The sequence below is a fragment of the Somniosus microcephalus genome, chromosome 9 (genome assembly GCF_052327205.1).
Source record: "Somniosus microcephalus isolate GS21.2 chromosome 9, FLI_Smic_1.0, whole genome shotgun sequence".
NCBI lineage: Eukaryota > Metazoa > Chordata > Chondrichthyes > Squaliformes > Somniosidae > Somniosus > Somniosus microcephalus.
The window spans coordinates 40,426,260-40,439,429 of record NC_140995.1 but is presented as its reverse complement, the minus strand read 5'-3'; positions in this window follow the sequence as shown (position 1 = coordinate 40,439,429).

Sequence of the window (13,170 nt, the reverse complement as noted above, 5' to 3'; positions counted from 1 at the left end):
CCCAGTGGCAGTAACAATCCCCCGCAGAGTCAGTAACAATCCCCCCCAGTGTCAGTAACAATCCCCCCAGTGTCAGTAACAATCCCCCCAGTGTCAGTAACAATCCCCCCAGTGTCAGTAACAATCCCCCCAGTGTCAGTAACAATCCCCACCAGTGTCAGTAACAATCCCCCCAGTGTCAGTAACAATCCCACCTAGTCCAGTGTCAGAAACAATCCCCCCAATCCCACTGTCAGTAACAATCCCCCGTGTCAGTAACAACAACCCCCAGTGTCAGTAACAATCCCCACCAGTGTCAGTAACAATCTCCGCCAGTGTCAGTAACAATCCACCCCCAGTGTCAGAAACAATCCCCCCAGTGTCAGTAACAATCCCCCCCAGTGTCAGTAACAATCCCCCCAGTGTCAGTAACAATCCCACCCAATGTCAGTAACAATCCCCCCTAGTGTCAGTAACAATCCCCCCAGTGTCAGTAACAATCCCCCCCAGTGTCAGTAACAATCCCCCTCAGTGTCAGTAACAATCCCCCCCAGTGTCAGTAACAATCCCCTCCAGTGTCAGTAAGAATCCCCCTAGTGTCAGTAACAATCCCACCCAGTCCAGTGTCAGAAACAATGCCCCCAAGCCCACTGTTAGTAACAATCCCCCCGTGTCAGTAACAACAACCCCCAGTGTCAGTAACAAACTCCCTCAGTGTCAGTAACAATCCCCCCCAGTGTCAGTAACACTCCCCCCCAGTGTCAGTTACAATCCCCCCCAGTGTCGGTAACAGTCCCCCCCAGGGTCAGTAACAATCACCTCCAGTGTCAGTAACAATCCCCCCCAGTGTCAGTAACAATCCCCCCCACAGTCAGTAACAATGCCACCCAGCTTGGTGTCAGTAACAATCCCCCCAAGCCGACTGTCAGTAACAATCCACCCGTGTCAGTAACAACAAACCCCAGTGTCAGTAACAATCCACCCCAGTGTCAGTAACGATCCCCCCCAGTGTCAGTAACAATTCCCCCCACGTGTGAGTAACAAGCCCCCCAGCCCAATGTTAGTAACAATTCCTCCCATGTCAGTAATAATCCCCCCCAGTGTCAGCAACAATCCTCCCTCCAGTATGAGTAACAATCCCCCACCAGTGTCAGTAACAATCCCCCCCCAGTGTCAGTAACAATCCCCCCCAGAGTCAGTAACAACCCCCCCATGTCAGTAAAAATACCCCCCAGTGTCAGTAACAATCCCTCCCATTGTCAGTCGCAATCCCCCCCAGTGTCAGTAACAATCCCCCCCGTTTCAGTTACAATGCTCCCACAGTGTCAGTAACAATCCCCCCCCAGTGTCAGTAACCATCCCCCCCAAGTGTCAGTAACAATCCCGCCCAGTGTCAGTAACAATCCCCCCCAGTGTCAGTAACATTCCAACCCAGTGTCAGTAACAATCCCCCCAGTGTCAGTTAGAATCCGCCCCAGTGTCAGTAACAATCCCCCCAGTGTCAGTAACAATCCCACCCAGCCCAGTGTCAGAAACAATCTCCCCAAGCCCACTGTCAGTAACAATCCCCCCGTGTCAGTAACAACACCCCCCAGTGTCAGTAACAATCCCCCCCAGTGTCAGTAACAATCTCCCCCACTATCAGTAACAATCCGGCACCAGTGTCAGGATCAATCCCCCCTCTCCAGCCCAGTGTCACAATCTCCCCCCAGTGTCAGTAACAATCCCCCCTGTTAAGTATGTGTATTGTATTGAACAATTAACACAAAGACTTAAACGTATAACTCAAACAGGTCTTTGCTGGTTGGAGGTAGGGACTGCACGTAGGTCTTTACTTCATGCCCACAGGCGGGAACTGAGGGGAGATCAGCACCCACAGTACTATTTATACCCCTATGGCCAGGAGTGGTACTGCGTATCACTACGCCCTACAAGTAGTGCAGTCCTGTCCATAGGTTCAAAGTAGCACACATATTACATACACAACATTCCTCCCTTCTTAGCTTTACAGTCATCTCCCCATTTAACATAACGTAATAACATATATACATATATAACTTCAGGTTTACATAACAGAATTACATAGATACATAGATAACTTCATGTCAAAACAGATCACAGATTCAGTCTCTGCGGAAAACAGTTCACAGATTCAATCTCTGTGGTGTAGTCGGTTCACGTTGCTGGAGTGACTCATTCAATAGTCCTTCCATGGATTTAACAGTTTGAACTTCCGAACTGAATTGGCTCCGTTCGGAGGGACCACGTGTGTGATCTGGTAGAGGTAATAATGGTTCAGATGGGTCATCTTCTGTTTCGACTTTTCCTTTTCTGCTTCTTGGAGACTCTCTGGGCTCCACTGTCAGCTGCCAGCTGCATGCGCAGTTCCTCCTTCTCTTCCTCCTTTTTCCGTAGTAGAGCCACCTTCTCCCGATGTTCCGTAGACTTTTGGTGCTCCTCCATGATTTCTGCACTTTGGGAGTCGAAGTTACAAGCTGGGCAGGACAGGACATCGTAATATTCGGTGTCGTCCACCAGGTCATGGTAATATTCGGTGTCGTCCTGAGCTAGACCAGTGAGAGGGTCGTCTATTTCCTCCATACCCAGCTGGACGTTAGCCAGCTCTTGTTCCAAATCCAGACATCTTTCCTGAAGAGACTTCTTCATGTGTACCTCTGCATCCAGCTTTTTCTAGGCTTTCAGCAAGTCGTTTACTAGTGACCTCATTTGTGATTTTAATACTTCAACTTCCTTTGGAGATTGATTGATCGGACTATGCAATCCCTCTACCGGAGCAGCTGCTTCAGCGGTCTGTTGTTCTACATTGACGTGAGTCAGCGTACTTTTTGCATCCAATGGCTGCTCTGTTGCAGTCGTTTCAGTCTGTGTCGTCACATCAGCCATCTCAATGACTTTTGAGAGCTCCGAACCCCTTTCGTTTGAATATTGAAGTTCGTGTTCAAGTTTTTCCCATTTCAGAGTCCTGTCCTTCAGCATATGCAGGAGTTGGCTGACCGTTAACTCCTCTGACATCAGACGTTTTGGGTGCTCCTGCTCCATTTTCTCCATCAGCTGCTTCTGTTGTCTTTCCAGATTCTCCAACTCTATATCAAAGAACTCTTTCGTTGCATTCAACTCTTGCTCAAAACGGCAAAGCATTTGTTCTAATTGCTGTTGTAGTTTGAAATGGAGTTGAGTTCGAGCCCGGTGTCCCTCAGAAATGGGCACATCAGTAGACTTGCCAGACTCAGAATCCACAGTTAAACTATGTTGTTGTTGCTCAGTGGAATTCTGTGCTGAAACTTTGGGCTAGATTTTCAGTTGCTTGCGCCAGCAGTTAGCGCCTTAAGAGAAGTGATTTTCGGGCGCTATGCGTGTAGCGCCTGGGCGCAGCGCAGTTTGCGCCCCGCCCCAAATTAAGTTGCCCGTTAGCGCCGGCGCAAAGTTTAGCGGCCGCCCGGATGCGCGCGCAGAAAATGACGTCACATCCTCGTGCAACGCCCTTTGGCCGCCCCGAATCCAAACTTCAGTCGGACCGCCCCATTGTGCGCCTGGCGTCCAGAGCGTTTGTAAAATGGAACGCAACACACCCTGGGGAGCGCAAATTAAAGGGCACTCGTACAAAAGGCACTCTGCATGTGTTCTGTGGAAGTAAGCTGTGTGTTGTTCTGAACGGCCTAATTATGTTTCCGGGCACCAATCATTATTATTATTCCTCCTCCTCCTCCTCCTCCTCCTCCTCCTCCTCCTCCTCCTCCTCCTCCTCCTCCTCCTCCTCCCGTTTCTCCCCAGACTTTGCATTTGAAAAAAATACATGCACCCTTCCCCTTTAAGAGCTCACTGGCACCAGAGTGTCTGCCGTGCGCTGCGCCCGAGCTCGGGTGTTGCGCTCTCCACCGCCAGCTTAGCGCCTAAAGATACTAGTGGAACGCCTCTTTTAGCGCTCCACCAACCTCTTAGGGCGAAGCCACTGAATTTCCGGCAACGGGGCGCTACTTTGGGGCGGGCGATAACCTCGGGTGGGCGCTAAGCTTAGCGCCCCAAAACTGTCTATACTGAAAATCTAGCCCTATGTCTTTTGCACCTGAGTTGGGCTTACCATCATCCGTTCCAGAGTCTGGGCCGACTATCTTCATCGAGTTCTCACTCGTTATTGTTTGTAGGAAATGCCAGTCCATATTCATTTTCCTAATCCACTCGCGTCCTAGTAGTGGAGGACCTCCTTCAGATATCACATATAAGTCCATTATTTGACTGCCTTCGCCCTTGTGGACCACTGCAACCTCTATTTTCCCGATGGGGTACACTCTTTGCCCCGTGTATGTTTTCAATATAATCCCCGTATCCTGTTGGGGAATATGTTGGAATAACTTTCCGTAATCTTTCTTATTTATGACCGTCAATGCCGATCCAGTGTCCAATTCCAGTTTTACTTGGACTCCTTCTATCTGAAGAGTGACCCAAATTGTCTGGAGGTCTGCACCCTTACCAGCGTTGAGTACTCTTAAGCTAGCCAGTTCATTACAGCTTAAGCTAGCCAGTTCATTACTGCTACCGTCTGAATCGGACTCCTGTTCGGTCACCTTGTGTACCTTTGCGTATTTTCCTTGCGGTGACTTCTTGTTGCTGGTCTTCTTCCCTGACCTGCATACTCTAGCTATATGTCCAAGCCTACCACAAGTTCTACATTCTTGGTTTTTAAACCAACACTGGTTCTGATCATGCGTTGTCTTTCCACAACGATAACATTTGCCAGAACTCACACCCAATTTGTGTGCACTGATCTCCGGTGACCGTAGCTGCATTACTGCCGTGCCTCTCGCTGCGGCTTCGTGTGCTGCTGCCATAGTGACCGCCTTCTCAAGTGTCGGCTCATTCTCCTCGAGCAGTCGCTTTTGTGTATCCTGTTTAAATAAACCACACACAAATTTGTCTCGTAGTGCATCTGTCAGTCCCGTTCCAAACTGGCAATATTTCGCTAATTTACGCAATTCCAGCAAATATTCAGCATTGCTTTCATGCTGTAGCTGCCTTCTGTCGTAAAATTTAAATCGTTCCGCTAGCATCAGCGGCATGGGGTTTAGATGATCTTTCAGGACAGTAACAATCTCATCGAACGTCTTATCCGCCAGTTCATCTGGTGATAACAGGTGTTTCAATTGCCCGTATGTCTTCGCACCCATTAAATTTAATAATGTTAGAGCTTTATCTTGGTCACGAATTTTATTGGCCTTACAATAATTTTTTACTCTTTCAGCATATATGGCCCAATCTTCGAGGTCACTATCAAAGGTGCTAATATTCCCGTGTTAAGGCATTGTAGATTTGCAATTTCTCAGATTTTATTTTCTTTACTTGTTATCAAAGATGGCGGCTTCCCGCTCTTGCCGTCGTCCTCCGCCCACAAAATGGCGGTTTTCCCGCGCTTGGCGGTCTTCACCCGTCCCCCGACGCCGTCTCCCTTCAGCCCCCGAGTGCGGCCCTTATTTTCGCCGCGATCGCCCGAGTGCGGCCCTTATCAGCGGATGCGATCGCTGGATCGCGAAGTGGCTCCCGACCGAAGCGGCTCTCGGCCCTTATCTTCTGTGCGATCGATAGCCCGCGCTGTGCACCGCGGCTCTCGCACCTTGAGCTTCTGCAGCCGCCGCGCCTTTCAGTCTGAGTGCGGCCCTTATCTTTGGTCCCGATCGCTGGCCCGCGCTGCGCCTCGCACTTGAAGCGGCTCCCAGCCTCTGGCTCACCCGCTCGCGCGGCTCTTGCTCGCTCCCTCCCGGGCTCTGGCTTACCCGCTCGCGTGTTTCACCGCGGCTCTTATCAGGGATTGTGATCGCCCTTATCTCCCGATCGGTGGCCCTGTCTTTGCAGCCAACGCTGCTCGGCTTACCCACGAGGTTTTGGAGGCTTCAGGGTCCTAATGCCTGTCGCTTCCAGTCGCTGGAAGCTGTCAGGATTTCTGCTGCCCTTCAGTTTTGAGTGGGGTGTTGAGGATTGAAACCTCTCTTCAACGTCCTGTCTTTGGACGAAGCCGCCGTGGAATAACTGCCGCAGGGTTCGAACCGACTCGTCGCCAGTGTTAAGTATGTGTATTGTATTGAACAATTAACACAAAGACTTAAACGTATAACTCAAACAGGTCTTTACTGGTTGGAGGTAGGGACTGCACGTAGGTCTTTAATTCATGCCCACAGGCAGGAACTGAGGGGAGATCAGTACCCACAGTACTATTTATAACCCTATGGCCAGGAGTGGTACTGCGTATCACTACGCCCTACAAGTAGTGCAGTCCTGTCCATAGGTTCAAAGTAGCACACATATTACATACACAACACCCCCAGTGTCAGTAATGATCCCCGCCCAGTGTCAGTAACAATCACCCCATGTCAGTAACAATCTCCCCCAGTGTCAGTAGCAATCGCCTCCAGTGTCAGTAACAATCACCCCCAGTGTCAGTAACAATCCCCCCCAGTGTCAGTAACAATACCCCCAGTTTCAGTAACAATCCCCCCCAGTGTCAGTAACAATCCCCCCCAGTGTCAGTAACAATGCCACCCAGCTTGGTGTCAGTAACAATCCCCCCAAGCCGACTGTTAGTAACAATCCACCCGTGTCAGTAACAACAAACCCCAGTGTCAGTAACAATCCACCCCAGTGTCAGTAATGATCCCCCCCAGTGTCAGTAACAATTCCCCCCACGTGTGAGTAACAAGCCCACCAGCCCAATGTTAGTAACAATTCCTCCCATGTCAGTAACAATCCCCCCCAGTGTCAGTAACAATCCTCCCTCCAGTATGAGTAACAATCACCCGCCAGTGTCAGTAACAATCCCCCCCCAGTGTCAGTAACAATCCCCCCCAGTGTCAGTAACAACCCCCCCACAGTGTCAGTAACAATCCCCCCCCAGTGTCAGTAACAAACCCCCCCAGTGTCAGTAACAATCCCCCCAGTGTCAGTAACAATCCCCCCATGTCAGTAACAATCCCCGCCAGTGTCAGTAACAATCCCCCCAGTGTCAGTAACAATCCCACCTAGTCCAGTGTCAGAAACAATCCCCCCAAGCCCACTGTCAGTAACAATCCCCCGTGTCAGTAACAACCCCCAGTGTCAGTAACAATCCCCACCAGTGTCAGTAACAATCTCCACCAGTGTCAGTAACAATCCACCCCCAGTGTCAGAAACAATCCCCCCAGTGTCAGTAACAATCCCCCCCAGTGTCAGTAACAATCCCCCCAGTGTCAGTAACAATCCCACCCAGTGTCAGTAACAATCCCCCCTAGTGTCAGTAACAATCCCCCCAGTGTCAGTAACAATCCCCCCAGTGTCAGTAACAATCCCCCCCAGTGTCAGTAACAATCCCCTCCAGTGTCAGTAACAATCCCTCTAGTGTCAGTAACAATCCCACCCAGTCCAGTGTCAGAAACAATCCCCCCAAGCCCACTGTTAGTAACAATCCCCCCGTGTCAGTAACAACAACCCGCAGTGTCAGTAACAATCCCCCTCAGTGTCAGTAACAATCCCCCCCAGTGTCAGTAACACTCCCCCCCATTGTCAGTTACAATCCCCCCCAGTGTCAGTAACAGTCCCCTCCAGTGTCAGTAACAATCGCCTCCAGTGTCAGTAACAATCCCCCCCAGTGTCAGTAACAATCCCCCCCAGTGTCAGTAACAATGCCACCCAGCTTGGTGTCAGTAACAATCCCCCCAAGCCGAGTGTCAGTAACAATCCACCCGTATCAGTAACAACAAACCCCAGTGTAAGTAACAATCCACCCCAATGTCAGTAACGATCCCCCCCAGTGTCAGTAACAATTCCCCCCACGTGTGACTAACAAGCCACCCAGCCCAATGTTAGTAACAATTCCTCCCATGTCAGTAATAATCCCCCCCAGTGTCAGTAACAATCCTCCCTCCAGTATGAGTAACAATCCCCCGCCAGTGTCAGTAACAATCCCCCCCCAGTGTCAGTAACAATCCCCCCCAGAGTCAGCAACAACCCCCCCGTGCCAGTAAAAATCCCCCCCAGTGTCAGTAACAATCCCTCCCATTGTCAGTCACAATCCCCCCCAGTGTCAGTAACAATCCCCCCCGTTTCAGTTACAATGCTCCCACAGTGTCAGTAACAATCCCCCCAAGTGTCAGTAACATTCCAACCCAGTGTCAGTAACAATCCCCCCAGTGTCAGTTAGAATCCGCCCCAGTGTCAGTAACAATCCCCCCAGTGTCAGTAACAATCCCACCCAGCCCAGTGTCAGAAACAATCTCCCCAAGCCCACTGTCAGTAACAATCCCCCCGTGTCAGTAACAACACCCCCCAGTGTCAGTAACAATCCCCCCCAGTGTCAGTAACAATCTCCCCCACTGTCAGTAACAATCCGCCACCAGTGTCAGGATCAATCCCCCCTCTCCAGCCCAGTGTCACAATCTCCCCCCAGTGTCAGTAACAATCCCCCCAGTGCCAGTAATGATCCCCGCCCAGTGTCAGTAACAATCACCCCATGTCAGTAACAATCTCCCCCAGTGTCAGTAGCAATCGCCTCCAGTGTCAGTAACAATCCCCCCCAGTGTCAGTAACAATCCCCCCCAGTGTCAGTAACAATCCCCCTACCAGAGTCACTAACAATCCCCCCCAGTGTCAGGAACAATCGCCCCACCAGAGTCAGTAACAATCCCCCCCAGTGTCAGTAACATTCTCCCAGTGTCAGTAACAATTCCCCCCAGTGTCAGTAACAATCCCCCCATCAGTCAGTAACAATCCCCCCAGTGTCAGTAACAATTCCCTGCAGTGTCAGTAACAATCCCCCCGTGTCTGTAACAATCCCCCTGTGTCAGTAACAATCACCCCCAGTGTCAGTAACAACCCTCCCCATGTCAGTAACAATCTCACCGCAGCTTCAGTAACAATCTCCCCCAGTTTCAGTAACAATCTCCCCCAGTGTCTGTAACAATCCCCCCGTGTCAGTAACAATCCCCCCGTGTCAGTAACAATCCCCCCAGTGTCAGTAACAATCCCCGCCAGTGTCCGTAACAATCCCCCCCAGTCTCAGTAACAATCCCCCATGTCAGTAACAATCTGCCCAGTTTCAGTAACAATCCCCCCAGTGTCAGTATCAATCCCCCCCACCAGTGTCAGTAACAATCCCCCCCAGTGTCAGTAACAACCCCCGTGTCAGTAAGAGTCACCCCCAGTGTCAGCAAAAATCACCCCCAGTGTCAGTAACAATCCCCCCCAGTGTCAGTAACAATCCCTCCCAGTGTCAGTAACAATCCCCCCCAGTGTCAGTAACAATCCCCCCCGTGTCAGTTACGATCCCCCCCCCAGTGTCAGTACAATCCACCCCAGTGTCAGTAACAAGCCGTCCCCCAGTGTCAGCAACAATCCCCCCCCCCCAGTGTCAGTAACGATCCCCCCCAGTGTCAGGAACAATCACCCCATGTCAGTAACAACCTCCCCCAGTGTCAGTAACAATCACCTCCAGATTCAGGAACAATCCCCCCCAGTGTTCCGTAACAATCCCCCCCAGTGTCAGTAACAATCCCCCCACAAGAGTCAGTAACAATCCTCCCCAGTGTCAGTAACTACCCTCCCCCGTGTCAGTAACAATCCCACCGCAGTGACAGTAACAATCTCACCCAGTGTCAGTAACATTCTCCCGCAGTGTCAGTAACAATCCCCCCCAGTGTCAGTAACAACCCCCCACCGTGTCAGTATCAATCCCCCCCGTGGCAGTAACAATCCCCCAGTGTCAGTAACAATCCCCCCATGTCAGTAACAATACCCCCAGCATCAGTAACAATCCCCCCATATCAGTAACAATCCTCCCCAGTGTCAGTAACAATCCTCCCCAGTGTCAGTAACAATCCCACCCAGTGTCAGTAACCATTCCCCCCGTGTCAGTAACAATCACTCCCAGTGTCAGTAACAATCTCCCCAGTGTCAGTAACAATCCCCCCAGTGTCAGTAACAATCCCCCCAGTGTCAGTAACAATCCACACCAGTCAGTAACAATCCCCCCAGTGTCAGTAACAATCCCACCTAGTCCAGTGTCAGTAACAATCCCCAGTGTCAGTAACAACAACCCTCAGTGTCAGTAACAATCCCCACCAGTGTCAGTAACAATCTCCCCCAGGGTCAGTAACAATCCACCCCCAGTGCCAGAAACAATCCCCCCAGTGTCAGTAACAATCCCCCCCAGTGTCAGTAACAATCCCCCCCAGTGTCAGTAACAATCCCCCCAGTGTCAGTAACAATCACACCCAGTGTCAGTAACAATCCCCCCTAGTGTCAGTAACAATCCCACCAGTGTCAGTAACAATCCCCCCCAGTGTCAGTAACAATCCCCCCCAGTGTCAGTAACAATCCCCTTCAGTGTCAGTAACAATCCCCCAAGTGTCAGTAACAATCCCACCCAGTCCAGTGTCAGAAACAATCCCCCCAAGCCCACTGTTAGTAACAATCCCCCCGTGTCAGTAACAACAACCCCCAGTGTCAGTAACAATCGCCCCCATTGTCAGTAACAATCCCCCCCAGTGTCCGTAACAATCCCCCCAGTGTCAGTAACAATCCCCCCCAGTGTCAGTATCTATCCCCCCCAGTGTCAATGACAATCTCCCCCAGTGTCAGTAACAATCCCCCCGTGTCAGTAACAATCTCACCCAGTGTCAGTAACAATCCCCCCAGTGTCACTAACAATCCCCCCGTGTCAGTAACAATCCCCCCCAGTGTCAGTAACAATCCCACCCAGCCCAGTGTCAGTAACAATCCCACCCAGCCCAGTGTCAGTAACAATCCCCCGCAGTGTCAGTAACAATCCCCCCAGTGTCAGTAAGAATCCACCCCAGTGTCAGTAACAATCCCCCCCAGTGTCAGTAACAAAGCCACGCAGCTCAGTGTCAGTAACAATCCCCCCAAAGCCCACTGTCAGCAACAATCCACCCATGTCAGTAACAACAACCCCCAGTGTCAGTAACAATCCCCCAGTGTCAGTAACGATCCCCCCCAGTGTCAGTAACAATTCCCCCCATGTGTGAGTAACAAGTCCCCCAGCCCAATGTCAGTAACAATTCCTCCCATGTCAGTAACAATCCCCCCCGTGTCAGTAACAATCCTCCCTCCAGTATCAGTAACAATCCCCCTGTGTCAGCAACAATCCCCCCTCAGTGTCAGTAACAATTCCCCCTGTGTCAGTAACAATCCCCCCAGTGTCAGCAACAATCCCCCCAGTGTCACTAACAATCCCCCCCAGTGTCAGTAACAATCCCCACCGTGCCAGTAACACTCCCCCCCAGTGTCAGTAACAATCCCACCCAGCCCAGTGTCAGTAACAATCCCCCCCAGTGACAGTAACTATGCCCACCAGTGTCAGTGGCAATCCCCCCCAGTGACAGTAACAATCCCCCCCGTGTCAGTAACAATCCACCCCAGTGTCAGTAACAATCCCCCCATGTCAGTAGCAATCCCCCCATGTCAGTAACAATCCCCCCCCAGTGTCAGTAACAATCCCCCCCCAGTGTCAGTAACAATCCCCACCCCGTGGCAGTAATAATACCCCCAGTGTCAGTAACAATCCCCCGTGTCAGTAACAATACCCCCAGCGTCAGTAACAATCCCCCCCAGTGTCAGTAACAATCCCCTCAAGTGTCAGTAACAATCCCCCCAGTGTCAGTAACAATCCCCCCCAGTGTCAGTAACAATTCCCCCCATGTCAGTAACAATCCGCCCAGTTTCAGGAACAATCCACCCAGTGTCAGTAACAATCCCCCCCACCAGTGTCAGTAACAATCCCCCCCAGTGTCAGTAACAACTCCCCCCCGTGTCAGTAAGAGTCCCCACCAGTGTCAGTATAAATCACCCCCAGTGTCAGTAACAATCCCCCCCATGTCAGTAACAATCCCCCCAGTGTCAGTAACAATTCCACCATGTGTCAGTAACAATCCCCTCTGTGTCAGTAACAATCCCCCCTGTGTCAGTAACAATCCCCCCACTGTCACTAACAATCCCGCCCAGTGTCAGTAACAATCCGCACCGTGTCAGTAACACTCCCCCCCAGTGTCAGTAACAATCCGACCCAGCCCAGTGTCAGTAACAATCCCCCCCAGTGTCAGTAACTATCGCCCCCAGTGTCAGTGACAATCTCCCCCAGTGTCACTAACAATCCCCCCCATGTCAGTAACAATCTCACCCAGTGTCAGTAACAATCCCCCACAGTGTCAGTAACAACCCCCCCATTGTCAGTAAGAATCCACCCCAGTGTCAGTAACAATCCCCCCCCCAGTGTCAGTAACAATCCCCCCCAGTGTCAGTAACCATCCCCCCCCCAGTGTCAGTAACAATCCCACCCAGCTCGGTGTCAGTAACAATTCCCCAAAGCCGACTGTCAGAAACAATCCACCCGTGTCAGTAACAACAAACCCCAGTGTCAGTAACAATCCCCCCAGTGTCACTAACAACACCCCCCATGTCAGTAACAATCCCCCCCAGTGTCAGTAACAATCCCCCCCAGTGTCAGTAACAATCCCACCCAGCCCAGTGTCAGTAACAATCCCACCCAGCCCAGTATCAGTAACAATCCCCCGCAGTGTCAGTAACAATCCCCCCAGTGTCAGTAAGAATCCCCCACAGTGTCAGTAACAATCCCCCCCCTGTGTCAGTAACAATCCCCCCCAGGGTCAGTAACAATCCCCCCCCAGTGTCAGTAACAAAGCCACCCAGCTCAGTGTCAGTAACAATCCCCCCAAAGCCCACTGTCAGTAACAATCCACTCATGTCAGTAACAACAACCCCCAGTGTCAGTAACAATCCCCCCGTGTCAGTAACGATCCCCCCCAGTGTCAGTAACAATTCCACCCACGTGTGACTAACAAGCCCACCCAGCCCAATGTCAGTAACAATTCCTCCCATGTCAGTAACAATCCCCCCCAGTGTCAGTAACAATCCTCCCTCCAGTATCAGTAACAATCCCCCTGTGTCAGTAGCAATCCCCCCCGCCAGTGTCAGCAACAATCCCCCCTCAGTCTCAATAACAATCCCCCCCAGTGTCAGTAAAAAAAAACCCATGTCAGTAACAAACCCTCCCAGTGTCAGTAACAATCCCCCCAGTGTCAGTAACAATCCCCCCATGTCAGAAATAATCCCCCCCCGTGTCAGTAACAATCCCCCCCAGTGTCAGTAACAATCCCCCCCGGTGTCAGTAGCAAT